We start from the raw sequence: 27,596 nt of genomic DNA, 5'->3' as shown, positions 1-27,596 counted from the left end.
TCCCTATGTGTCTCTCAGGCAATTTAGATTCATGCATTGAGAGTTCTCTGTTTAGGTCTGTACCCCATTTTTTATTGCATTATTTGTTCTTTTGGTGACCTTTTTTTTTTAGTTCTTTGTATGTTTTGGAGATTATTCCTCTGTACAGTGGGGGGTAGGTGAAGATCTTTTTCCATACTATAGGCTGCCTTTTTTGTATTATTGATCATGTCCTTTGGTTCACAGAAATTTCTCACTATCAGGAGGCCCATTTATTAATTATTACTCTCTTTGTCTGTGCTACTGGGGTTATATTTAGAAAATAGTCTCCTGTGCGAATGAACTCAAAATACTTCCCACATTCCCTTATTTTATGATTCACTGTGGTTGGATTTATGCTGTGGGTTTTTTGCTTTTCTATATGAAGGTGAGTATTTTTTTTAAGGTCTGTGAAAAATTTTGCTGAGATTTACATGGGAATGGTCTTGAACCAGTTGAATTGCTTTTGGAAAGATTTTCATTTTTACTACATTAATTTCAACCTACCAAAGGGCATGGGAGATATTCCCATTCTCTGGTCTCTCCATCCAATTTCTTTCTTCCAAAGCTTAAAGTTCTTATCATACACGCCTCCCATTTTTAGAGTTATTCCACAATATTTTATATTATTTGTGGCTATTGTTAAGTGTGTTGTTTCCATGATATATTAATTGTAACCAACTTTCTATTTCAAAAAAAATTCCTTGTAACCACCTTCTATCTACCTTCCTGATGACCACTCACAATCTTTTGCTAGCCATAATTATACCACCAACTTCTAAAAGAAATTTTATGCAAAACATACAAGTGAACACATGAGAGATTTGACTCTTTATGCCTGTCATATTTCACTTCATGGTAAAACATTGTTAACACTTTTAGGTTTTCATCTTTTACAACATGTTTCAGTATTACTTTATGATTGTTATTCTGCAAATTTGGAGTATTTTCTCCCATTCCTTTTCTGATTCTAAGAACATGACTCTTATTTTCTCAAAGTTTAGGATTTGATTACCATTTTCTAAAGAATCATATTATGACTTTATTGAATTTTTCATTCATTTTCTGTATTATATCATTAGTTTCTGTGCCAATCTTTTTCCTTACTGTTGTAGAACCATCCATGGCAGGTCCAGCCAGAAGCAGAGGTGTTATACTTGCTTCCTCCATACTTTTCCACATTAAGAAATTCAAACTACCTCATGACTTCCATGTCACTAGATTTATTTTCTTTAAAGGTGTGTCACTAAGCTCAACTCCAGACTTTGTATTTTTTTTTATTATGTATACATTGTTCTGCCTGCATACAAGAAAAGGGCACCAGATCCCATTACAGATGGTTCTGAGATGCTATGTGGTTGCTGGGGATTGAACTCAGGACCTCTAGAAGAGCAGTCAGTGCTCTTAACCTCTGAGCCAACTCTCCAGCCCTGTCACTAGATTTATAAATCACCCCTGCATTCAATCCAATTCTCTTTCCTGTCATTGCCATAAAATGTGTTCCTAGGTCCATCTTCATGTCTTTTTTTTTTTGAGACAGGGATTCTCTGGTCTCGAAATCACAGAGATCTGCCTGCCTCTGCCTCCTGAGTGCTGAGATTAAAAGCGTGCACCACCACCGCCCGGCCAGTTGATTTATTTTTATTTTATGTGCATTCGTGTTACATGTGCATGTATGTCTGTGTGATGGTGTCATGTCCCCTAGAACTGGAGCTAAACACAGTTGTGAGGTTCCATGTGGGTGCTGACAATTGAACTTGGGTCCTCTAGAAGAATAGTCAGTATTCTTACCCACAGCGTCATCTCTCCAGCCCCATCAATCAACCACAATTCTAAATGTGGCTTTAGAAATGGGGACAGAAGTTACTTTCTCATTCCTAGGTGGTTGGAGCTTTAATGGTGGTATTTCCCTTTTAAGCATCGATTTGCTTAATTTTAAATTTTAATAGACTTGAACAAATGGCTGCAAGATTAAATTAATAGGTAAATAGCTTTCCACCAACAAGTACCAAATACCTTGATCAAAACAATTAACCAAATCTTGTCAAGGATCTAATGGTTCTTACTGTTTAATAAATTTTTTATCAGAAATAACACTCACGCTATGCTTCATGGTTTCCTGTATTCCTTAACGTATGGCAATACAAAAGGTCAGTTTGCGACTGAGTGGTGATTGAGTTAATCTAAAATTTAGTTGGTTTAATCATGAGAGCAAGGTCATTTCCCTGGGGAACAATGGAGTGGGATCAAGGGTACTTGATCCAAAATGAGAACTTTTGATTCAGAAACATTTTTTTTATAAATTGGAGATACTGATGTTCTAGAATTAATATGCCTTTTTCTGGATAAATTATTCCACAAAATTAAGTTTAATAAAAAAAATCTCTTTAAAAACTGCATGCATCTGGGGTGGTTAATTTTTAAAAGAGGAGCCAGCCTGGAAAAAATTTTTGCATACCATATAAAATATCATTTTTAAGTCTCTTTTGTGTTCAGGCCCAAGGTTATACTGTGAACAATTTAAAAAGAAACAAGAGAACTTAGGCAGTGGTTGCACATGCCTTTACTCCCAGCACTTTGGAAGCAGAGGCAGGTGGATCTCTGTGACTTCAAGGCCAGCCTGGTCTACAAGAGCTAGTTTCAAGACAGGATCTAAAGCTACAGAGAAATCCTGTCTTGAAAAACAAAACAAAACAAAAAACTAACAACAACAACAAAGAAAAAGGCACATCTAACCACTTAGGCAGATGGAGATTTACAGAGCAAAACTATCTTTTTGATCATGCATAATGATCAGAAATTCTAAAAGAACCAAGTCTAAGTTAGATTCTGGTGCTGTCAATCTTTGGTTCTTCTGGGTCATGAAGGGTGAGGAAAAGGTAAACTTATTATATCAGTCTTTCCCACCTCACTATTATTAATGACATCCTCATGAGGCTGAAGACTCAGCACTTAGAACACTGGATACTCATCCACAGGGCCTAACATTGATACTACGTACCCACAGCAGTCTGTAACTCCAGACAAAGAGCATTAGACACCACCTTTTTATCCCCATGGTACCTGGGTTGTGGGGCTATAAACCAAACTCGGGTACCCAAGAGAAGCAGTACTTTGAGACAACTCTCCAGTTCCCACACATGTCATTATAATGTGGAAGGTGAAGGTGTCCCACTGTTCCTTCTGTCTCTTAGCACATAAATGCCCTCTAGATGGTTGTCAAAAGAGTCAACGGATTGAATGTGAATGGAATATCTATAATGCTTATGTTATTGTTATCATTTTTTTATGTGAGTAAAGATACTAAAAAGTTGGTTGAAATCAATCTGAGTCCAGCCAGATTTTATTAGCAAAAGGTTACATTATTTGAGATAGGCTCTTTCTTTTAGAATTTTTTAGACAGGATACTTTCTCATAGCCATGTATACCATGAATTTCTTATGGGGAAGAAGCTGGCCTCACTATGATCCTGCCCACCCACACTCTGGTGTGCTATAATTATAGCCATACACCTGTAAGTCCAGTTGAAATATGTGTTTCTAAAGGACTTATCATTGAGTCAGAGAAAAAAATAATAAAATAAGATTTAAAAAGGAGCATCATTGTTTTGATGGATAGTAACTTTTCACAAAACTCCATAATTTAAATGACTGGATCATTTTATATGTTCTCAGTAATCGGTTATTTTCTTTGCATTGTTAATTCCACCCATTTATAAATGTTTGAAGTATGACTGTGTGAATACACCTGTGCCATGATGTGTATGTAGCACTGACAGGAAAACCGACAGGGGTCTATGATCTACTTCTGCTTTGTGAGTTCTAGTGATTAAACCTTTGGAGTTATTTGACTGCAAATGACCTCAATGGCACTTCTTGTGAAGTGAAGAAATATGAGAAAATATGTAGAAGTATGGTGTATAACCCAGAGATAGAACCCAGGTCAGACATAGCAGCAAAGAACTTTACTAAATGTGGCAATTTTCTGGTGCATAATTTTGGTTCTAAGAAAGTGTTATATATAAATGTGTAGTCCTCAAAATGAACAAATTTTCCTATTGTAATGTTTCTTCAAATTGAAATTGAGCACCACTGAAATGGCTCAGGGGGAAAGGGCTGTTGTTTGTAAGACTAGAAACCTATCCTCAATTTTCTATAAAATGTCAAGCTGTGGTTGATTGCATACACAGTTGTTTGCTGGTTCTCATACATTATTACATCCATATCAGATAAAAGAAAATCTTTGAATACACACATGAATTATTTAATGTTTCTTATAATCTCTTTTATTAGTCATTTTTACATATACATTGTTAAATTCTCTTGAAAACCCAGCACACTGGAAGTTCATCATCTACCCTTGGACTTGTACTCAAGCAGAAGACAAATGAGCATCATGAGTTCAAATGTATTCCTGAATCACTACTGACATCCAAGGTAAGATGATTAACAAATAACAAAATCTCAAGGGAATTTGTGAAAAGATGAAAATCAAAACCAGAAGCACAAACCACCACCCTTATGAGTAAAGCATCATCAAACATGGCCTGATATTTCAATAACCAATGGGAAAATTATATGATGGAGGTTCCATTATATACATTACAGTAGAATAATACCTATCACTAGGTACAGACAGAATAGAAGATAAACTAAAGTCATAGAAGTAATATAAGGTCTACAAAATAAACTTCACTAAATGGATTTGCCACTTATACAGCACACTTTAGTGACTCCCTCAAATACTTTAAAATAGAAACCACAATACAATGATCTCCTCCATCAGACTTGACTGAACATGGTATGTAATTTACTTCTTTCAATGCTATGATAAAAAATAAACGGTGATGTTTAATGTCATTAAATTTTTTTCATGAATAGGAATTTCTTCATGAGTTCTTTCCTATTGCAGACTCAAAAGTGTTCTGAATAGAATTTAAAACATTTATAGCACTAGAGTCATGGCGAGGTGACTAAGAAATATTCATTCCCAAGACTAAGATCAGATTTTTAAAAGTTTGCTGTAATTCCTGGTATAAGAACATCCAAAGTCTTAATTTTTTTATTTTTTATTTTTTTGGTTTTTCGAGACAGGGTTTCTCTGTGGTTTTGGAGCCTGTCCTGGAACTAGCTCTTGTAGACCAGGCTGGTCTTGAACTCACAGAGATCCGCCTGCCTCTGCCTCCCAAGTGCTGGGATTAAAGGTGTGAGCCACCACCACCCGGCCCAAAGTCTTAATTTTCTAAAGATACAGAATATCAATCCAAAAATTCTGTCTCTCTGTCTCTCTCTCTGTCTCTCTCTCTCTCTCTCTCACACACACACACACACACCCCACATAAAAACAATTAAAACTTTTTTTTTCGAGACAGGGTTTCTCTGTAGCTTTTTTTTTTGGTTCCTGTCCTGGAACTAGCTCTTCTAGACCAGGCTGGCCTCGAATTTACAGAGATCCGCCTGCCTCTGCCTCCTGAGTGCTGGGACTAAAGGCGTGCACGACCACCGCCCCTCTTCATATAGGGTTTCTTAAAACCAGATCTCTTCTAAGGAGATTTTGAAGGTGGGAAATGGTCAGATTTCAATCCCTGTGCTTGAACAACCAGAGAGATGGGCTGGATTTTGTGCTCAGAGATTGGTTGTTTTGGTGCTCAGTTGAACCAGGGAAGAGTGTGTTTCTTTGGCTCTGGTTTGAGAGCCAAAGTGTGTTTCCTTCACTGGCTCTTTTTAACTTTTTGGCTCTGTTTTAGGGTGATGTTCTTATAACTAGCTCTAGATTCAGGGACAAAATGTTTTCCCTTGGATCTCATTTCAATAGCAGGGTGTGATTCTTTGACTGGCTGATTTTCCTGCCTGTAGGACTTCATAACTCCAAATAATATGTTTTTTCCATTAGTTTGCTGGTGCAAATAAAACAAAGTGTTATCATATTGAACAGATTATTGACACTATCAGTTTCTTTTTCCTACAGAATGAATGCTGTTAGTTATCTGACTGTAAATGTATTGGCTTAGGATCTTGAAAAATAATTTAGAATAAGCCCTCAGGTTGTTCTTCAGGTACCCAAAGGATATTGTAATTTGCAAAAGGTTTATCAGATTGATTACACACAAAAAGTTTTACTTTTGTATAAATTACAAAATACCACATTGAATTTATTCATAGAGTTTCACTGCAGTATGATTTTTGTAATGTTTTTGAAGTCTACATTCATCAAATTCACAGTTTCTATCCTGGATGGTTTAATGTATTTGGAGATTATTGTGACAAACGATTTACCACACAGATTCAATTCATAGTTATTCTTCTGTATGTGTACATTCCTGCATTTGAAGATGAATAAACTTCACACTGATTTCATTATTACTATTTCTGATACTTTTAAGCATTTGAAGATTACTGCAAAGGCTTTACTACACTGAATACATCCATGGAGTTTCTCTCTTTTGTATATTTGTTTATGTTTTTGAAGATCACTGTGCTGTGCAAAGCTCTTACCCCACTGATTACATTCAAAGAGTTCCTACCTAGGGTGAGATCTTTTATGCCTTTTAAGATTACTTAAAGCTGAAAATGCCTTACCACACTGATTACATTCATATGGTTTCTCTCCAGAATGTGTTCTTTTATGTTTTTGAAGACTACTGTGTTGGGCAAAGGCCTTACCACACTGACTACATTTACAGGGTTTCTCTCCAGTATGTGTTCTTCCATGGGATTTAAGAGTATTGTACCGAGCAAAGGTCTTACCACACTGATTACATTCATAGGGTTTCTCTCCAGTATGTGTTCTTTTATGGTTTTGAAGATTACTCTGATCTACAAATGTCTTACCACATTGATTACATTCATATGGTTTCTCTCCAGTATGTGATCTTTTATGTGTTTGAAGATTACTGTGTTGAGCAAAGGTCTTACCACACTGATTACATTTAAGGGGTTTCTCTCCAGTATGTGTTCTTTCATGGTATTGAAGAGCAGTGTGCCATGCAAAGGCTTTACCACACTGATTACATTCATAGGGTTTCTCTCCAGTGTGTGTTCTTCCATGGTATTGAAGACCAGTGTACCATGCAAAGGCCTTACCACACTGATTACATTGATAGGGTTTCTCTCCAGTATGTGTTCTTTTATGGATTTCAACATAACTCTGAACTGCAAAGGCCTTACCACACTGATTACATTCATAGGGTTTCTCTCCAGTGTGTGTTCTTTTATGGTTTTGAAGATGACTCTGAGCTGCAAAGGCCTTCCCACACTGAATACATTCATAGGATTTCTCTCCAGTATGTGTTCTTTCATTCCATTTAAGGTGACTGGCATGTGTGAAGGCTTCAGAACATTGAATATCTACTGAAAGTTTTTCTCCAGCTTCAATTCTTTCAACCCTGCAAGGATAATTGGCACATATAAAAACTTCACCATATTCAATACACTGTTGTGGCTACACATTTGTATAAATTAATTTTATAATATGTTCCAATTATAAAGAGGACTCAGATACTAAGTTTTTATAACTGTGTCTAAACTCATGTTTTGCTCTTTAATTAGGCACTGTTTTGCCACGTGGAAGATACCTCCAATGGTCAATTCCTTTCTTTCATGGCTTACCTTTTTACCTTCACAGAATCTTTTATGTATATGAAATTATATATATATATATATATATATATATATATATATATGAATAGAACTGGATAAACCCAGAGCTTTTATATTCATAACTTCTCCTATACTGTGAATCATATTGCATATGCTATGTAAACTAGAACACTCAGAATTATTTGCACATTTCTAGAACTTATAGGGCTTTTTTGCAGTGTGAGATTGTTCATGTATTAACAATGAGGGTGGAAAACCAGTTACTTGTATACTTCAATCAAATTCAACAAGTATACTCAACATGGAGACTACTGGTTATCTAATTGTTCTTAGAGAGTGGTATGCTACATCTCTCCATATCCCTCTGCTCATACACTTGTATCAAGAGCAATGTATGGTATACATAGTAAAGAAGAATAACAAATAAGAGATTTCCACATTGAATTCTCATGGTTTGACTTGCTCTTCCTCACAGTCTTGTGGTATAGATATCAAGGTTTCTCGAAAACAACTGCCACTTGATTCAACTCTAACTGCTTCTCTCACTAAACATAGCACAGTCACAAGAAGTGTACGAGGAATACAAGATTTACTATGGGCTATTAGTTTAGTACAAAGTTTTGCAGATATACTTATAATCTCTTCAATGTGTATTCTTTTGTATTATCAGTAGCAAGAAAGAAATTTATTTGCAAATCTACTACAAAGCTCTCATGGTGCTATGCCTCAAAAGATGATATCTTTTTAGCCATTGTTTTCTTGACTTCTTTCTTAAAAGAATGTCATTCAAATGCACTTCACATATATAAAATAGGGATTTGTGAGAATTGGATAAAACTGTACATATTATCAGTATTGCTTTAAACTAAAACTTTTAAGACACATAAAAATTTCATGAGAGGCACATTGCTATCAGCCTGTATATGAAAATTACCTTTCAGGTCTTCTAGAAAATTGACAATGCTCTTCACTATTATGGTCTTCCCAAATGCATCCTAAAATATAATGCCAGTAAATGTATGTTATATTATTGAAAATTGTGCAGTATTTAAGCTGTTATATGAAGGGACCCTTAGAATTATGTCTGCTCTATTCAACTAATTCTTATTGTTTCTAAATAAAATTACAGAACATCATTAACCAAGAAAAAGTTGTCCCCTTATTTTGAATCATGAAGGAAATTCAATTTCACCTATAGTAGCGAGGTTCCTGTAGGTCTCCAGCATCACATCTTTGTAGAGATTCTTCTGGGAAGGATCCAGCAAATTCCACTCTTCCTGACTGAAGCTGATATGCACATCATCATAGGTCACGGCCCTCTAAAATATTTCATTCACGTGTATAAGAGAAGCATGATGGTGACAGCATTGTAAATGCATAGTTTTTAACAGTATAGTCATCAAATTCTGGTGTTCCCCACTATTATTCCATGACAGAGACAGACACTTTTAAAAAAAATATTTATTTATTTATTATGTATACAACATTCTGTCTATCTGTATGCCTGCAGGCCAGAAGAGGGCACCAGACCTCATTACAGATGGTTGTGATTCACCATGTTGTTGCTGGGAATTGAACTCAGTACCTTTTGGAAGAACAGGCAATGCTCTTAACCTCTGAGCCATCTCTCCAGCTCCGAGACAGACACTTTAGAAGAAAATTGAATAGAAGAGTCACGTCTGTTATTTTTGTACCCTTTGAATGGGATATCACCAACAAAAGAACTGTCTATTAATAAAGATAGCCAAGGAAACAGATCAACAGGACATAGTACACTCAGAAAATTGTATGAAGAAACACTAATTACAAAATAGAAAAAATATGGTGGACAAACTGGGTATGTTGACTCATGCCTTTAAGCAAAACACTCATAAAGCAGAGGTATGTAGATTTGTCTCTGAGATGAGTGCCAGCCAAGTCTATGGAATCATGTCCAGGATAGGTGAAAGTACACATTAAGACCCTGTCTCCATTGCAAAAATCAGTAAAACAGGGCTGTAAAGATGGCTTGGCAGTTTGGAGCACTGATCCTTCTTGCAGATGTCCTGGGTTCAGTTCCCAGCAACCATATGGTGGCTCACAACCATCTGCAATGAGATCTGGTGCCCTCTTCTGGCCTGCAGGCAGACATATAGGCAGAACATTGTATATATAATAATTAAATAAACCTTAAAAAATCAGTGAAATAAACAAATCACACAGAAAGAATTCAGAGCTGTGTACTGAAGTTCCTACAAAGAATTATGCATTCACTCCAGTTCTGTGTTCATCTTCCAGACAGCTGAAGTGTCCTATTTTAAACTGCAATACCACAAACGTTTTATGAAAAGGTACTTCATGTTTAAAATAATTACAAATGGACAGATCAAAAACATTAGCAATATAAATGTTGGTCATAACAAATTAACACAGTTCTGGAAATGTGGCTGAGTACTACTGAGCTCTTCCTGGTCTTGAAAGAGGTGGGCACAATTGTCAGTACTTACATGAAGATCACAATTATTTATTATTCTAAGTTCAGGATTTCTGAGAAGCTTTGATCACTCTGATGACCAAGTATCCACATGGTACATATCCATGCAGACCCATAAAATAGTCAAATTGAGTGAAAAATTAAAAGCAAGCTAATCAAGCAGGAAGAAGTTCATGCACCGGCAATTCAATGACTCAGGATGCTCAGGCAGTATTAATGTCATGAATACATGGCATCCTGGGAATCAGAATGAAACCCTCTGTCAAATTTAAAATTCAAGATATGTGTGAAGCTGAGCACAGCAGCATATGCTTGACAGGTAAAAAGCCTACATTCCAGGGTCATCATCCAACAACATAAAAACAAAGCCATGAATGAAGCCCCCTCACTTTACTTTGAGGAATTTGGAGCCACACATCAAAGGTTACTCAGACAAGCAAACAAAACAATTAAAACTACAGGCTACAAAACTCCTTAGCCCTGAACAGCAACTGTTTCTTCTATATTTTCTGTGGTTTACAGATCAAGCCTATAACGATGATAAAAGCATTTCAGTGTAAGTGGGAAGTTGGCTGATTAATTCCAACCACAACACAGTAGACATAAAAGTCAGAAAATTAGTTAAGGATATTGAGACTCATCACATACAATGAGGAATTTCATCTTGAAAGCCTTTTTTACTGAAGGTTCATAGGAAATTGAAAGGCCAGCAAGGAGAGAAACATGATCTTTTATAGGAAATTGTTCATTAAATTAAATGCACAGACTGGACCAAGAGAGTGACCCAGGAGAGCAGACCAAAAGAACAGGCCAAGACAGAGGGCAAAGACACACCTCAGAGGTGTGGCTTTCTGAAACCCAGAGTAGGCCAAGAACAGGTCACAAAAATGAGCCGGGTGGTGGTGGAGCACACCTTTAATCCCAGGCAGAGGCAGGCGGACCTCTGTGAGTTCAAGGCCAGCCTGATCTACAAGAGCTAGTTCCAGGACAGGCTCCAAAACCACAGAGAAACCCTGTCTTGAAAAACCAAAAAAAAAAAAGAAAAGAAAAAAAGAAAATGATTTCCAATGTAACTTTGTGAGGATGATGAGGAAATGAAAATTCCCTTAAAGAAATTGAGGAAAACATAAGCAAAAGAATGGAAGACATCAATAAATTTCTCAAAAAAACCCAAGAAACCAAGAAAAAAAAAACAATATTTGATTGAAACAAGCAAATCTAGACTTGAAGACTGAAATAGAAGCAATAAAGAAACCACAGACCAGGGGAATGCTGTATATGGAAAATCTGGGTAAACAAATGAGATCCACAGCGGGAAGTGTAACCAACAGAATACAAGAGCTAGAAGAGAGAATCTCAAGTGCTGAAGATTCTATAGAAGAAATCGAATCATTGGTCAAAGAAAACAATAAATCCAAAAATTCCTTACACAAAACATTATTTCTGGTACACCATGAAAAATCCAAACCTAAGAATAATAGGAATAGAAGAAAGAGAAGAACACTAACTCCAAATCACAGAAAATACATTTAACAACAACAAAAAAATCATAGAAGGAAATGTTTCCTACCCCAAAAAAGGATATACCTATGATGGTATAAGAAGCTTAGGGAATACCAGATAGACTGGACAAAAAAAGTACCCCTAACATATAATGATCAAAATGCAAAACAGAAAATGAAGAAAGACTATTAAGAGCTGCAAAGGATTATGGTCAAGTACAATATAAAGCAGACATATCAGAATAACACCGAAATTCTTCATGGAAACTTTGAAAGCATGAAGGCCCTGGACAGATGTGCTGAAGACACTAAGACACCATGAACACTACTCTACCCACCAAAGCTTCCAACCAGACTACTATACCCAGCAAAGCTTTCAACCGCCATCAATGGAGAAAACAAGGTATTCCATGACAAACCCAGATTTAAACAATACTTATTCCCACAAGTCCAGTCATACAGAAAGTACTAGAGGGAGAACGCCAACCCGAGGAAGCTAACTGTAAACACAGGCAACAGATAACCTGACTTCTGCAAACACCAAAGACGGCAAACATACCAACACTACTACTGAAACATAGCAGGAACTAGCAAGCACTGGTTATTTACATCTCTTACTATCAATAGACCCAATTTGACTATAAAATGGCACAAGCTGGGCTGGAGAGTTGGCTCAGAGGGTAAGAGCATTGCCTGCTCTTCCTAAGGTCCTGAGTTCAATTCCCAGCAACCACAGGGTGGCTCACAACCATCTACAATGAGGTCTGGTGCCCTTTTCTAGCCTGCAGGCATACACACAGACAGATTATTGTATACATAATAAATAAATAAATATTTTGTTTAAAAAGGCACAAGCTTAGAGAATGGATCCAAAAGCAGGATCCATCCCTTTGCTTTATAAAGAAAACAAACCTAACCCTCAAGGACAAACGTTGCCTAAGAGTAAAGTGTTGAAAAAGTTTTTCAAATCATATGGACATAAGCAACACACAAGTATAGGTATCATAATAGTGAACAAAACAGACTGCAAAGTAAAGTCAATCAGAAAGATGAACACTTCATATTCATAACAGGAACCATCCATTAAGATGAAGTCTCAATCCTGAACATCGATGCCCCAAATATAAGAACACCCACACATGTAAAAGAAACATTCCTAAAGCTTAAAATCACATCAAATGCCACATATTACTAGTAGGAGACTTCAACACCCTACTCTCCCCAATGAACAGGTCAATTAGACAGAAACATAACAGAAAAATGAGACAACTAACAGATTTCTTGTCTTAAATGGACCCAACAGACATCTACAGAATATTCCACCCAAGTGCAAAATATAACTTCTTCTTAGCACCTTGTAGTATCTTCTCTAAAATGGACCACCAACATGGTAACAAGGCAACCCTTGACACACACACACAAAATTGGAATAACCCCCTGTGTTTTATCAGATCACTATGTTTTAATGTTACAGTTTAACAACAACACCAATCACAAAATTGAATAGTGGAAATTGAACAGTACTTTATTAAACTACTACTGGGTCAAGGAAGAAATAAAGACATTCTACAAAAAAAAAAAGCTGTTCTCCACAAAATTGAAAAGGTTAAACACATTTGGACAGGGTTAGTCAGCAAAATAAAAATCAACCTAATGACAGCAGACAACTTATCCATCTGCTTTTGGCCAACTTTGATGAGACCTGATTTTGAAAATCAGGAGTTTCTGTCTACCACTATAATCCATCATTCTGTCCTTGAAACATTCATTCAACAGTGTCAGTTTTTCTTTTACAATGGAGAAGTTGTAGAAACCATGAACACTGCGGCTCCTCCCCCACTCACAAATCCAGGACAATTGGTGGAGTCAATGGTACCACTTCAGTTGCCACCACCATTGCAACCGAAGCTCATTCAACCACAACTGTGACAGATCCTCTTGCTATTATATAAACAGAATGTGATTGCAAACGGCCTGAAATTGGACAAAAGCAAATCTAGACATGCATGTTTCAGGGTTTAGTGGTATATTTCATTTTTCATAGAGATAATTCACGTTCAAAATTATGAGACATTTTCTCTTTGAACTATGTGTTATTTCCTGTTAACTTACACTGCAAACCTAAACATGTGGGAAGCATGACTGGAGAGGCTAAATTATTATAAACAAAAAATGTTATAAAAATGCAAAGCTGCTGCTGCATGCAATACTATTGCAATCAGTATATCATTCCTGTGGTGATTTCTGTCATATTATATTGTGAATAAAATTGTTCTATAGAAATTAAATGATTTAAAACTCATATATAAAACGTTTAATGCTTTCAGACTGCTTTATGGCTGTTTTGTTATTTGATGTGCTAATTTGGGAACTTAATTCACATTCATGCAGTCTGTATAGATAACTAAAGCCCAGTTAAGTATTTTGTAATTTCAGGCCCCTATGCCATGCTTGGGATGTGGTTTGAAAGAAAGAAAAAAAATACATGTAACATATTTCACATTTCTGCACTTTCACCTTCTACGTAAATCTGTGGAAGATTTGATGAGGAGGGAATGAACCTGTTTCTTTTACTCACATGCCAAGACACACTTGTGGTTGAAGTGAGTTGATAATGTGGTGTAAAGGATGGTTGTCACCAACCCATTTCTTTATGATCTCTAATGAAAAATACATTTTGTATACGGTTAACTCTGTAAACAGATGCAAGTTTATAAGATCTATAATGGTCTTGTAATCTTAATCTAGTATATTTTACTTATTTTTTAAAAATATTTATTTATTTATTTGTTATGTTTACAATAGTCTATCTGTGTGTATGCCTGCAGGCCAGTCGACGACACCAGACCTTAGTACAGATGGTTGTGAGCCACCATGTGGTTGCTGGGAATTGAACTCAGGACCTTTGGAAGAGCAGGAAATGCTCTTAACCACTGAGCCATCTCTCCAGCCCAATCTAGTATATTTTAGATATTTTAATTTTTCTCTCTTGGGAAATACATTTAGTATAGTGTAGAAAAATACTTCATGATATTTTCATATAAGGTTAGATAACTTTTCATACATAAACATGAAATTTGTTGTAGATAATTCTTTAAATGAAACATTTAATCTAGAAATCCAATTTAATATATTCCCCGAATCTATTTTTATATGGCCATTGAGAATATATCCCCACAAATTCATTGCTAATCCAGCAATAAAAATAATTTGAGTACTGATAAACTTCTTGGAGTACGTATATATAAAATCACAAAACTTGTATTCATTCTCTTCTGTGATATGTTGTTCTATAATCCAGAATGGCTTTTGCACCATTTTTTTAAACCAGTTTTCCCCTTTGATGTTGGTACCACAGTTGCTATAAATAACTGCTGCTTTAGGGGTTAAATATTTTGTTAGTGGAGATACAACCAATACACTAAATTATGAAAAAACTTTCTGACTGGATAATAGGTATATGTCTCCTGGTGGCATATTGCAAATATGGAAAAACTGAGTTTTCCTCAAATAGAAAAATGGAATGATAAGCGACATCAGGCCTTAAAGTAGGTTAGGAACCTGAAAGCCTCCTTGAAAAGCTTGTTAGAGGTTTTTTTTTTTTTTTTTCCCATATGGGGATGTGCCTGGTGTCTGGTTTTAGATCAGTGGTGGCTTCTCTGTTGTAGTTTGGAGCTAAATATCTGGACAATCCAGTTGAACAAAGTGTGCCCTAGCATCCTAATCTCTAACAGCCCTGATTAAAACACATTTATCTTCTGGGTGATTTAGAAGCAGTCCTCCCTCAGGTAATTCTACTTTGTGAGACTGAACTATTTTCAAGGCATTGGAAACTCATTTACATCACCAATTCAACTCTTCTACGGTGCGGCTTAGAAGAGCAGCGCTACCCAACAGGTGAGATGCCTTGATACCGTCCACCTAGTTAAACACAAATGGAGATTGTGTGTAAAGGTTAAAGGCAAAGTGCTCAATTTCGAGAAGATACTGGAGAAACTAGGCCTCTCTAAGTATGACATATTGAAGTTGACAAGAAAAACGTTTGTACACACAGTGCCCTGCTTCCAATTCTCTAAACAAATTAAGCCCAAGGAGCAAAGTTATTCAGAGTTCTGTCCCTAGGTCTAAGAATTAACAAAGACAGCATGGGACTTCACGAGGCAGGGAATCTGGCGGCAGGTTCCCACACAGATCCCGGGAGGACGCACCATGCTGTCTCCCGTACCTCACCCTCTGCTCCTCCCCATCTGGAGACAGCATTGCCCCGCTCACCATGTTGTGGTTCCTCAGGTCGCCAAAGCTCTCAGCTCATCAATTTCCAGCACACGAAACCACTGAAAACAGCGCCTCTGCGAAGCCGAGTCGGAACTTGGCTTCCAGGAAGAGCCCTGCACTGTTGCTGACTGGCAGGTCACCTGGAGGGCCTGATTGGCTGGTGCGGTCTGAGTGACAAGAACACTGTCCACAGGGCTATAGTGTGCTTAAAGACACAGCACAGTGGTTCCTGACCATTCCTCTCACCCCATTCAAAGATCTTTTCTAGATAGGCCAAGGTAAGCATTTCAATAGCACTAGCCCTTGGCTACAAAAGCAGACAACGTCACAATCTTATTTTTTTTTTTTTGTTTTTTCGAGGCAGGGTTTCTCTGTGGCTTTGGAGCCTGTCCTGGAACTAGCTATTGTAGACCAGGCTGGTCTCGAACTCTCGGAGATCCACCTGCCTCTGCTTCCCGAGTGCTGGGATTAAAGGCGTGCGCCACCATCGCCTGGCTGACAATGTCACAATCGTGCACTCCATAGGAACTTTCCCTTTTTCCTCCAGGACTCAATGTGGCTAGCTGGCTTGTACTGTGCACTGTGCTTATCTAGGTGGGTGAGTGATTTCCTGTCCCAGAGGGAAAAATATTAACAGCTGAAGAGTATTTTAAGGTCACAAAAGAAGATGATTGTCATCGTGTTAAAAGTGAGCACTGCCGGGCTGGAGAAATGGCTCAGAGGTTAAGAGCATTGCCTGCTCTTCCAAAGGTCCTGAGTTCAATTCCTGGCAACCACATGGTGGCTCACAGCCATCTGTAATGGGGTCTGGTGCCCCCTTCTTGCCTGCAGGCATACACACAGACAGAATATTGTATACATCATAAATAAATAAATATTTTAAAAAAAAACTCAGAAACCCCTCACCCCCACCTTAAAAAAAAAAGTGAGCACTGCCAACAAGCAGCTAAAGGTGGTCCTATCATCTCAAATTATACAGATTAATGGAGGTTTTTCCCATTTAAAACCCTTTAAGTAAAATATCTCTCAGGCATAATCAATTTTTAGGTAATCCCAGAGGTAGTCAGTTTTACTACCCCAAATCACGATCTCAACAGCCAAGAGAGAAGAAATGAGAAAAAATACTTGCCTGCAGGAGGCACAAAGTGCATGGGAGTTATTTTCAAAACAGTGTTTCTCCTCAACAAAGGAAGCATGGGGATTTTATTAGGGAGTCTGAAGATGCTCATGTAATGTTCTCTCTTTCTTTAAGCATGCTCAGTTAACAAATCCACTTCTGAACATGATCACATTGTAAAAACAGAGATATTTCAGGGGCATTCTTACCTCAAAGTCATGTATGAACACAAGTTATCACTAGTGCTTTAAATCTTAGCCATTCTGACTATTGTAAGATGCTATCTCAGAGTCATTTTGATTTACATTTTCATGATTACTAAGGATGTGGAACATTTCCTTAAGTGTCTCTTAGACTCTTGAGATTCTGCTGTTGAAATTTCTCTATTTAGATTTGTATCCTACTTTTATTTGGAATATTTGGAATTTGATGTCTAATATCTTGAGTAGTTTATATATTTTGGAGATCAGTCTTTTGTCTGCTCTGGGGTTGGGAAGATCTTTACCCATTCATTGTGATGCCTTTTTATCTTATTGATTGTGTCCTTTGCATTACAGAATTTTCTCAGTTTCAGAAGGTCCCATTTATTTATTGGTACTCTCAGTGTCTGTGCAATTGATGCTATATTTAGGCAGTAGTTTCCTATGCCCATGCTCTGAAGGCTACTTCTTGCCAGAAGCAAAGGCCTGTATTTTGAGAACTGCGTTTTTGTTACAGCCATCTTAAGCTCACAAATTAAGAAAAATATCTACCTCTATCCCCTCTGCAGGGTCCAGGAAATCAACCTGGTATCTTATCTCCTAGCAGAGACCTGCAGGCACCAGGCTCTGGAACCTATTAGCATTTTCCTTGGTTAGTCAACAATCACAGACCCTCAGTATATACTTATCAGCTAGGGATGTCTCCAGACTTGAATTCCAGTAGACCTGAGTTTCCTGACACCCTTCCCTTCCCCCTCTGCCTGTTTGCTATATAATTGCTTCTGAGAAAGAATAAACGGATAGCTTGATCAAAAATCCTGACTTGATGTCATTTCTCTCTCTCTCCCTTTTTTTTTTGTTTTTTTGAGACAGGGTTTCTCTGTGGTTTTGGAGCCTGTCCTGGAACTAGCTCCTGTAGACCAGGCTGGTCTCGAACTCACAGAGATCCGCCTGCCTCTGCCTCCCGAGTGCTGGGATTAAAGGCATGCGCCACCACCGCCCGGCTTGGTGTCATTTCTCATGTCTCTTGTCTCCTTTCATTCCTCTCCACTAAGTTTATCAGGGACCCCCATTCGTATCCCACAGGCCGGGATAACTTCCCACTTTCTCCCCTACTGTGTTCACTGTGGCCAGATCCATATTGAGTTATTTAATCCATTTGGACTTGAGTTTGTGCGTGGGGATAGATATGGATCTACTTGCATTCTTTTTCATTTTGATATCCACTTATTCCAGCACCATTTGTTGAAGATGCTTTGATTTTTCCATTGTATAGTTTTAGCTTCTTTGTCAAAAATCAAGTGTTCATAGGTCTGTGGATTCATATCTGAATCTTTGTTTTTATTCCATTGGTCAACCTGTCTACTTCTATGCTAATACAATCTGTTTTCATTACTGTAGCTGTATAATCCAGGTTTATGTTAGGAATGGTGATACTTCCAGAAGTTCCATTACTGTACAGGATATTTTAGTTATCTTGGGTGTTTTATTTTACACTGTTTTGTTTTCTGATTTGAATTTGAGTAGTGTGCTTTGAAGGTCTGTGAAGAATCATGTTGGGATGTTTTAAATTATTTGTGACTATTGTAAATGCTGATGTTCCTCTGATTTCTTTCTCGGCTTCTTTAATATTTGGTTTTTATTTTGTTGTTGTTGTTTTGTTTTGGTTTTTTTGGTTTTTTGAGACAGGGTTTCTCCGTAGCTTTTTGGTTGCTGTCCTGGAATTAGCTCTTTAGACCAGGTTGGCCTCGAACTCACAGAGATACGCCTGTCTCTGCCTCCCGAGTGCTGAGATTAAAGGCGTCCACCACCACTGCCCGGCTCTAGGCAGCTTTTAAAAGCTGGATGAGCCATCTTCCTCCCTCTCTCTACACACTGACTTCCGAGGCCTGTGCACAGCCCCTCTAATAAACTCCTAAGAGTGTTCGCTGTGTGCTCCGTGTTTCTTTTTTGTTAAGAAAAAACCCATGAAGGCGCAGCTCTGCCAGCACAAAGAAGTCCAATTAGGTGAAATGAAACCAAATCAAAATGCTCATTATTTTATTAAATACAGTGCTCTCTGGGGGCTGAGCACATGTGGGGGAGACAGGACAATGGGGAGCCCATGCAAACCCAGAAACACGTGTTTCTCCACTAGGAACCCACCTAAAGGCACTGTGGGAGTGGTCCTGACCCCTTCCCAGGGACAGGTCAGGACCTGGAATGCTGGGATTTGGAGTCCAGGATAATGCAATTCCCAGACTAGACAGTCTGGGATGGATGCCAGGGGCTGGAAGCTAAGGTCCAGACTTAACACTTCTCACTTGTACCAAGTAATTTCTGTGACCCACTGTCAAATGTTCAGTTTTTCTCAGTGAACTGAATTAATGGCACGTGCTTGCATATTTTTTATTGATATTTATTGAGCTCTACATTTTTCTCTGCTCCTCTTCCTGTCTCTCCCCTTCCCCCTTTAGTTGTCCTCTAAGGTCCCCATGCTCCTAATTTACTCAGGAGATCTTGTCTTTTTCTACTTTCTAATTTCCATGTATATTAGATCTATGTAAGGCACTCTTAGCATCCATATTGTTGTCTAAGTTCTCTGGGTTTGTGGTTTGTAGGCTGGCTTTCTTTGCTTTATGTTTGAAAACCACCTATGAGTGAGTACCTGTGATAATTGTCTTCCTGTATCTGGGTATGTTATTCAGGTTTCTTCTTTTCCTGGGTTGTGTAATTTTTTTGTTTGTAAACTATGTAGTAGCTCTGGTCTTCTCCTAGTCAGACTGCTCAGAGCAAAAGCAGCTTTCTCTGAGATTAATAGAGATCATCATAACTGTTCCTCCAGAAGCATTGTATATAGGGCTGTTAGGTAACTTTTCCTTGAAGTTTTCTGGTTTTGTGTCCCCTTCTTTTAGGTTTGTGAAAATTATGGTGTTGGTAAAGTTATCTTTTAGAATAAGCATCAAGATTGATAGTCGACTTTTCACAGTGTCATCCTCTTGATTTTCAAGCAAGACCTTAATGGCACAATATGAACATGCCAGAGACATTTCTTTCCATCATTTGTCTAATACACATTTGTTCCTACATAATTTTGAGGTAAGAATATCCCTAAATGTCTCTGCTATTACACTGTGACTATACTTATAAGTGGATTTGTTAACTGAGCATGCTTAAGGAAAGGGAGAACATTGCATGAGCATATTCAGACTCCCTAAGTAAAATATCCATGCTTTCTTTGTTGAGGAAAAACACTGTTTTGAAAACAACTCTCATGCTCTTTGTGCTTTCTGTGGGCAAAGAATTTTTTTCTCATTCTTCTGTCTTGGCTGTTGAAATGGCTGGCTATTTTTGATAGTAAAACTGACTACCTCTGGAATCATCCAATCCACAAAGAATTGATTATACCTGGGACATTTTACTTAAAGGTTTTTAAATGGGAAAATCCTCCATTAATCTGTATAATTTGAGATAATAGGACCCATCTTATGCTGCTTGGTGTCTGTGCACACTTTTAACACCAACACGCATGAGCAGAGGTAGTGGGATTTTCTGAGTTTGAGACCAGTCTGGCATACAGAATCAGTTCCACAATTACGCAGAAAAATCCAGTCATGAAATCACCAAAAAAACAAAAAAAAATCTGAATCAAACAAAGACTATGACCCAACTTCAATCAGCATCTTACATTCTAGCAGCAGCAGTCACATATAAAGTATTTTGAAGAAGAAAAGTCTCGTTTTGCCTCTGTGCTCTGGCTCTGGCTACCAAGCTCATTCCTGTACTAGCATTGGCGCCTACGTCATTGTAATTTTGGTGAATACTTAAAATGAGCTGAGAAGTCAAGCTTTGTGGGCTGAACAACTACTGGATTCTTCACTTGATCTTAGAGAAAAGGCTGAGAAGCAAGCTATTGGATTCTTCAATTGCCATTGGTAAGCAGCTGTTCTTAAGTTACCTGGACCACAGCTTGTAAGACATTCTAATAAGTAATAAGCTCACTTTTTACATCAATGGTGAGAATCATTCTACCTGTCCTGTTCATGTAGAGAATCTTGAATACTGCAGCTGTATATTTTATTCACCTGACTATGGAGGAAGATGTGCTGGCTGACAATAGTGCTCATGAAGTCATTCTTTCTAGCTCCATTATTCTCTACATATTCAAATTTCTACGAACACTACCCTTTTTATAATTATTCATTCGCCTGGAGTTTGCTTCGAATTTAAGGAATAAAACCGATAAACAATGGAGTCATCATCCAGCTTTCCGATGGGGGAAAGACCAATCAATCATCTTGAGACCTGGTTCCTGCTTTTCTCCTTCCTGTTGTGTAAAATCTTTGTGAAAACCATGTAAAAAGTTCCTTCAGTTGATCTGACCTCAGAGTGAAGGCATAGAACAAATATTTCATTTTGTAACTTTATTTTTTATTTATTTATTTTTTGTTTTTTCGAGACAGGGTTTCTCTGTGGTTTTGGAGCCTGTCCTGGAACTGGCTCTTTTAGACCAGGCTGGTCTCAAACTCCCAGAGATACCCCTGTTGAGTGCTGGGATTAAAGGCGTGCACCACCACTGCCCAGCTCATTTTGTAACTTTAAAATTCTCTTCTTGAGGGGCGGGGTGGAGCCGCGGCACAAAGGCGAGGGCGGGTCCTGCTGGGAGCGAGGCAGAAGCTGTGTGAGCGGGCGCCAGCGAAGGGCCCGCTTTGTGCTCAGGCGAGGCGGGCGCGCGCTGCTCGGGTGTGCGGGACGCGGGCTGTTGTGCTCCCGGTTCTGCTCGGTCCCACCTCTGCGGCTGGTGGAGGCCCCAAGCGCTGAGCTGTGGGGCGCGTCCCTTCCTTCCCCGCTTGTCCTGCCCGGCTCCTCTGGCGCTGAGCTGTCTCTGAGACGCCAGACCGGCCCGCCCCGGATATGGCTCGTGGACAGCAGAAGATTCAGTCTCAGCAGAAAAATGCCAAAAAGCAGACTGGACAAAAGAAGAAACAAGGACACGACCAAAAGGCTGCTGCCAAAGCTGCCTTAATATACACCTGCACAGTCTGTAGGACACAAATGCCAGACCTGACTCTTGTACTGTCTCAGACCTAGGTAACAATCCTGCAGCTGCTTTTTTTTTCTTTTCTTTTTCTCTCTCTTTTTTTATTTTTTATTTTTCGAGACAGGGTTTCTCTGTAACTTTTTTTTTGGGGGGGGGGGTGTTCCTGTCCTAGAACTAGCTTTTGTCGACCAGGCTGGCCTCGAACTCACAGAGTTCTGCCTGCCTCTGCCTCCTGAGTGCTGGGATTAAAGACGTGCTCCACCACCGCCCCGGGGCAGCTGCTTTTTTAAACAAACTGTTGATCAGCAACAATAAAGGGGCTACAGAAACATTCATTTTTATGCTGTTCCCTTTGGGCTTCATGCAAAGACAATTCTGTGTAAGTGTGCAGTCAACTTTGATTTGGAAATCTGAAAAATCACTCCATTCTTGTTATAAAATTTTTTTACAATTGTAATTATATTGATATTCATATTGTGTAAAATAACTCATTTAATAAAGTAGTGCTTTGATTTTACAACATCACAAGAAATAAAAACTCTTTATAGTTGTTAGTGTTCTAGGCATCCTTACCCCTGCTGGACAGTAAATTGCTCGATCCACCTAGTACAGTGCACAGTACAAGCTAGCTAGTCACCATTGCATCCAATAGGAAAAAAAAGTTCCTGTGGAGAACAAGAAGATGACATTGATTGCTTTAGTAGCCAGGGGCCAGTGCTATTGAAATGCATACATTCTCAGATCTGGAGAAGTTCTCTGTTGGGGAGAATGGAATGGACAGGAACCAGTATTCTGTCTCTTTAAGCACACTGTACCCCTATGGGCGGTGCTCTAGCCACTCAGGACTCACTAGCCAATCAGCACTCCAGATGACCTGTCAGTCAGAAGCAGTGCAGTTCTCTTCCGGCCAGCCGCCTTCAGTCTTGGCTTTGAAGAGGAGCTGGCGCCAGTGGATTCCTGTTCTCTGGTGCAGTTGCTGTTGCAGAGAGATGATGAGCTGAGAACTTTGACAAAATGAAGAAGCATAACATGGTGAGTGAGGGAACGCCGTCTCCTGATGGGGAGTTGTAGAGGGCGAGGTGCAGAAAACACTATGGTGTGTCCTTCCGTCATCTGCATGGAAACCTGCCGCCATAGTCCCTGTACTGTAAGTCCCTCATGGTCCCTGCTAAACTCATGGGTCTAGGGGCAGGCCTGTGTATAATTTTGCTCTGACTCAATCAGAGCTAAGGATATGCTAAGCAGGGCTGGTAGAGATTAGAATGCCCAGGTATACGTTGTTTACCAGGATTGTCCAGATATTTGACTCCAAACCATTTCAAAGAAGCCATCACTGATTTTTTTTTTTAAAAAAATTGCCGGTGGGCAACCGTGGTGCACACCTTTAATCCCCGTAATCCCGAGGCAGAGGCTGGTGCATCTCTGTGAGTTCAAGGCCAGCCTGGTCTACAAGAGCAAGTTCTAGGACTGGCTTCAAAGCTACAGAGAAACAGTCTCGGAAAATCAAAAGTAAATAAATAAAAATCACTAGGCTCATCCAAATATCAAAAAACAGACCTCTTATGAAGCTGCTCAAAGAGGCATTACAGAGTCACAGCCAACCATAAGGCCTGGTCTGATTTAAAGTTCCTGTTTTCCTTTTGAGAAAAGCATAGTTCTACCAGATGGTAGAAATATATGACGCCAGGTGACACATATTTGAAATGTAAAACACTGTTGTGTGAAGGACTGGCCTGAACAATCAAGGCTTTCATTTAGGACCTCAGGCAGGGACGAGGGACATTCTTGGGAGATCTAGAAACAGCCTAGGACATAAGTCTTGTGAGTTTCCCTAAGAACCTGATGTATTGATAATAAAACAGAGCTCCTTCTCTAAAACCAGGAATATGCATTGGAGCTGGTAATGGTCTGGTGCCATTTGTGGAGGGGTTGCTTCAGATCTTGACAACCCAACCCTTCCCACTAGATGGAGCTCTGCACTTAGCCAAGATTTCAAAATACCCTGTATACGCTTTGTGTAGAATTGTTGGACTAGCTTCTTCCTAAATTTGTCTCATTGCATGATAGTTTCTGCTGACTTCATATAATTCTTTCATTTCTCCTCAGGAATTAGGATACAAAATGCTAGACATCATCTTCTCTCTCTCTCCCTCTATTCTTTTTCTGGATACAGTGTTTCTCTGGCCTTGAACTCACAGAGAAGCACAGGGCTCTTCTCCTTGTGTCTTGGGATTAAAGGCATATACTACCACCACCTGGCTGTTTTTCATAAGAAGCTTAGTAGCATGGGATGTATCTTCTGCAACACCCCCCCCCGTCTTTTTTTATTTTTTACTTGTCCAGTATTTCTCATCCCTTGTGACCTTTACCTTAGAACCCTGTCAGTGAAGAATGAGCTGCTGTAACAGGTCACTGGCGTACTTAAGAAAATATTCTGGGAATATTTCTTGTCTAAATATCTAGACAGGCATGTTGCGTGTTGCTATCTCAATTGTTCAAAGTATAATCTGGACATGGTGGTGGCGCATGCCTTTAATCCCAGCACTCAGGAGGCAGAGGCAGGCGGATCTCTGTGAGTTCAAGACCAGCCTGGTCTACAACAGCTGGTTCCAGGACAGGTTCCAAAAACCACGGAGATACCCTGTCTCAAAAAACCAAAAAAAAAAGGGCTGGAGAGATGGCTCAGTGGTTGAGAGCACCTGCTGCTCTTCCAGAGGTTCTGAGTTCAATTCCCAGCACCCACATGGTGGCTCACAACCATCTGTAATGAGATCTGGCACCCTCCGGTGTTTGGACATACATGGAGGTAGAATGTTGTATACATAATAAATAAATGAATCTTTAAAAAAAAAGTATAATCTGGACCAAGTGCCTAAGAGATACTTAAAAGATAACAGCATATATTGAATGCAAAATCTGTCTAACCTGGTTCCACTTGAGCATTGGACAGAGATTGATGCATACTCTCATTATAGAGATGTTTTTTCATTAATCTCCTAAGTGTGTGATGTGATTTCTCAGTGAAAAGGCATATTAATTCTAGAAGAGTTTCATTTCCATCCTGATAGAAATATTGTTTCTGAGACAGGATGTGTTATGTTGACTCAGGTGGCCTTGGTCCCTGTCTGCTGCCTTACAAAGCAGTGACCTTGAGTTTCCTCTATATTACACCTTCAAAATTCCTAAATGACTACACCAACTCACAATTTTAAAATTAAGTATTTGCTGGGCAGTGGTGGTGCATGCCTTTAATCCCAGCACTCAGGAGGCAGAGGCAGGCAGGTCTCTGTAAATTCAAGGATAGCCTGGTCTACAAGAGCTAGTTCCAGGACAGACACCAAGGCTACAGAAAAACCCTGTCTCAAAAAACAAAACAAAATAAATAAAATAATGCATTTGAAGCATGTAGTTGACTGCCCAATGCAGTCTCAGGAAAAGGATTTGCATATGGAGCATTTCTTTTGTCCTCAGACAACAATAGGAAGAATAGATTATTGTGTGCACTGCAGGGGGCAGAGCATAGGCAATCAGCTGTTGCAGCCACCACTATGAAAAAGGGCCTGACTGTGGTAGCAGGAGTAATTTGTAATTTGCTAGCATATTTAAATTAATGTCATGTGAATGAACACAGACTAGATTGTGTGCTATACATATTGGGAAGGTTGTCTTGAGTCAAGAAATATTGAATTAGCAAATAGGCAACTATCCTCTGCAGATATGATTGATCTTGCTTGACACAGTTATTTCAGCTCAGTGATTTGAAAAACAGGCCATTGACTAACTCTATGTGTCAGGTTACAGATCTCAGCAGCCAACATATGTATATGGGCACCATCAATCTACCTCTTATTAATGACATCCCCTCCCCTAGGGAAGGGCCTTCTCTTTTTTCAAAGTTATTATAGAAAATTTTATTTAATCTTAAAAGTACATTATTATCAGCACTTCAAAAATCACTTTTTGGTATCAGTTTCAGATACTTTCTTTAAGTGTATTGTTGCTCTTATCTCTATTTATTTCTTTTTTATTTACTAGCATGAGTTCTCAACTTTTAATTTGTAATAACCATTGACAAGTATGAATAAATATTTGTACAGACAAGGACAAAAATATTGAAGTGTTTGTATATCTTACAGAAATTTTCTCATTTAGTATAATTTTCACAAAAAGAAATCTAATTTTTTAATTTACAAAATTATTTCAAATCTCCCCAAAGAAGCTACATTCAGGCCTACTTCTTTGTTTCTCTATTTGTTTCTGTTCTCTAATGTTTCTAAGTCATTAGTAATTTTATTTCATTTCTTTCAAGTTATGTTCATTTCTTTGTAGAGCAATGTCTCCTGTAGCTTAGGCTTGCTTCATGTTGTGTAATTGAGAATTATTTTCAACAGCTAATCCTGCATCTGCAGCCCAATGCTGGGAAGACAGTCCTGCAACTCCTTCCAGGTTTGGCCTTGACTAGTCAATGAGAAAGAAAAATAGAGCAGTTAATGAGTGTCTGCTAATCTTTCTGGCTTTTATTTGGGGACTTAGAAATGAAGAGGGATTGCTATAGGCTTGCAGTCTTCTGTTCCTATTTAAAGTGTTCAGAGTGTGGAGCCTGAACCTAAAAAATGCAAAGATGGTAACATGTGGAATGCAGAATCTCTTCTAGCCTGGCTTCTCTTTGAGCTGCATCTAGAGATGGGTGTACCATATAATCAAAGAGACTTTTTTTTATTGATCTCTCAAATGTGTAGAGTGAATTCTCTCTGGGGAAGTCCTATCAGTTCTAGACAGCCGTAGTTTCAGGCTTTCAGAAATTCCTTTCTGAGACTAGCTATCTTACCCTGACATAAGTGGCTTTGGTCCCAGACTTTTCCTCTCCAGGGCAATGACCTTGTTGTCCTGTATGACACCTTCAAAATGTTAAATTAAATGATTGTAGCACCTCAGTTTCAAAGTTACACATTTGAGTCAGGAAACTGAATATCCATTGCAGGAAAAATATTTGCATGTGGTCTCTCTCTTCAGACCAGAATAGAAACAACTATCTCTATTTTTTCTCTTCTCCAATGTTTCTAGGTCATTAATAGTTTCATTCCATTTTTCAAGTGGTGTTGATTGTTGATTTCTTTGTAGAGTAATGTCTTCTGTGGCTTAAGCTTGCCTCATGCTAAGTAATTGAGAATTGCTTGAACACCTAATCCCACCTCTGTTGTCTACCACAAGTTAGAAGCCAAATTTGGGCGATACCACATGTTATACTTGTACTGGAAACAAGAAAGATGCACAATCGATAAGTGATAGAATCTTCTTCTCAAGTTCACTTCAGCACTGTTGCACCAATCTGTTTTGCAGAGTTGGAAACTCAGTTAAGATGCTGTGAGAGTTTACTGAATGAATTTGTAAAA

The 27,596-nt window shown here is 38.6% G+C and overlaps 1 long non-coding RNA gene across 1 annotated transcript; it reads right to left on the bottom strand.

Annotated features, from left to right (window-relative positions):
• Positions 1-7,339: 7,339 nt before the first annotated feature.
• Positions 7,340-8,930, bottom strand: LOC142839980 (uncharacterized). The gene is made up of 3 exons (XR_012908862.1): positions 8,809-8,930; positions 8,551-8,611; positions 7,340-7,402 (listed from the first exon to the last, which is right to left on the bottom strand). It is a non-coding gene; the product is annotated as an uncharacterized LOC142839980 (long non-coding RNA).
• Between the last annotated feature and the right edge of the window lie 18,666 nt (positions 8,931-27,596).

Source organism: Microtus pennsylvanicus, chromosome 22 (assembly GCF_037038515.1).
Source record: "Microtus pennsylvanicus isolate mMicPen1 chromosome 22, mMicPen1.hap1, whole genome shotgun sequence".
Lineage (NCBI taxonomy): Eukaryota > Metazoa > Chordata > Mammalia > Rodentia > Cricetidae > Microtus > Microtus pennsylvanicus.
This window is presented reverse-complemented; position numbering and strand designations above follow the sequence as displayed.